The sequence below is a fragment of the Aplysia californica genome, unplaced genomic scaffold, assembly GCF_000002075.1.
Source record: "Aplysia californica isolate F4 #8 unplaced genomic scaffold, AplCal3.0 scaffold00020, whole genome shotgun sequence".
NCBI lineage: Eukaryota > Metazoa > Mollusca > Gastropoda > Aplysiida > Aplysiidae > Aplysia > Aplysia californica.
In genome coordinates, this window is record NW_004797290.1 from 288,485 (window position 1) to 290,781 (window position 2,297).

The following is a 2,297-nucleotide window of genomic DNA, read 5'->3' on the forward strand; positions in this document are numbered from 1 at the left end:
GCTTACCCATCATATGTACCTCTCTGACGTTTTGATCCAATCTATCTATCTATCTATCTATCTATCTATCTATCTATCTATCTATCTATCTATTTTTTTCTCCCCCTCTCCCATTTCTCTCTCTCCTCCCCCCCCCCTCTCTCTCTCTCTCTCTCTCTCTCTCTCTCTCTCTCTCTCTCTCGTGCTCGTACGCTTGCACATGCACACTCAAACACACACACACACACACACACACACACACACACACACACACACACACACACACACACACACACACACACACAAACACATGGTAGTATGCCATTCTAATGCAAGCAGAAAAAAAACATGATTAAATGTGTCAAGATGCGGTGAAGTCAGGCGCTCGTCAATTTTTGGGCATGTGGAGTTATTAGTATCATCTTAAAGGTTGTTCATTTATTATGATTTTAGCGCAAAAAATACTCATATATCTTGAATAAGAATCGAAATATTTGCGATTGAAGGAGGTGGGGTTGCTTGGTTTCAGAGGTAAAATTGGTGAGAAAATGGACGCGTGATTTCCAAATCTTGAGAGTCCTTGGAAACTGCAAATTTACATGTTGTGTACCTTAAGTCATGTAATTCTGTCTCATTCATGAACTCCTCGTGGTCTTTCTCCCAAATGTTGCTTTGTTGTCGACTTCTTTCAGTAGAATTTTGCAAAAATTAAAATAGAACACGAAAGTTGAGATCTGCCGCTCTATAAAGAGGATCTTGATTGTTGCTAAATCACTCCAGGATCTTAGGTGTTTATACCGTCCAACAACACCGAAGGACTTGTTACATCCTGTGAGCGTTATTTTTCTAAACTTTGTGCGTTCATTGGCCAAAAATTTAACAAGACACGTACTGTTCGCGAAATTAAACGTTTGATGAAAACAGTGTGAAGTATTGTAAATGTCTTACGTCCTCCGTGACATACTTTAGATCATACTTCGATCCCGTCTATCATAGCCGACTTGGCCTGAGAGGGAAACAACGTCGCAACAGACAAACGAAGATAATAATTGATCAAAAACAAAACAAAACAAAAAACCCAAAACAAAACAAGCAAAAAAAACTTCCTCACATCGAACATGGGAATTGAATTCACTTTCTTGGTACAACGGCGACGAGCTTTACCGTCAAGCCACAGACGCCAGTAGTACACCGTGTTTTTATTGACTAGCCGTATAGTTCACTAGAAAGCAGCCACATGAAATAGATCTTTGCGCTTTGTTTCCTTTTCTGTTTTATCTACCCCCCCCCCCTCTTTACAAGCTAACAAGTCACAAAGCCTGGATAATAATACAAAGCAAATATCATATTTTACCTTCACAAGTCCTGTTGGCCACAATATCTTCAACTTGGTCCAGAACGTCAAAGTCAGAAGCTTGGATCACATTTTTAGACCCTGAAGCAATGTTCTCAAGATCTTGTTGGTTGGCATGGGCAATTCCAATAGCAATGATGGTCACCCCAGCCTGTTTCAGTCTTTCTGCTGCTGCCTTTGCTGGAGAGAAGAAAAGTGGGGGTGGGTCAGCCCTGCGCGTTATAATAATACGTTTTGTGGTTCATACAACTCATCTCTCCGGTCTTTAAGGAATCACCGCTGTCACTATCATCGCCAGTTTCGGGCGTTTTCTATACAAGTTTACGCCCCCATCGACAAATTTTAGACAACTTAGGAGGTGGGCAGCTTCCACCTTGCCAATCAGGGACAGCCAGGATTAAGCGGAGGTCGCAACATTCTCGCAGACGGGCGGATGTAGGATACTCGATTTATAAAAGAAAAAGCTTTCCTGATCGGGAATCAAGCTGACGACTTCAGCGTGCAACGACAAAGAGCCTAACCGTTACACCAGTGTGCCCTTTCTCGTCACATGCGCGTAGTTGGTTGACAATAAACAACCTGTCAATGTTAGTGAGAGACGGAACTACACGTAGGCATATCTTATCACTTTGGAAATCATACAAAGTCGTATCGAAAGCCTTTTTCAATGAACAGACAAATGCAGACCTCAGTTTAATTGAATACAATTTATGAAGACACTCCCCCCCCCCCTTCGCCCCCAGGGAAATATAGCATACCGCTACCTCAGAATTACAAAGTCCTATCTGATGTTTTTGGCTGGGTTTGAGTTACCAAGACCACGAGGTCAGAAACAAAATGTATACTCTGTCTGCTTTATCAAAATTGTAAGATTATTCAGAGTGGTTACCGAGATATTCAAAGTATTGCATTCGAAAAATCTTGACATATTGTCAAAGTCAGAAGCTTGGATCACATTTTTTTC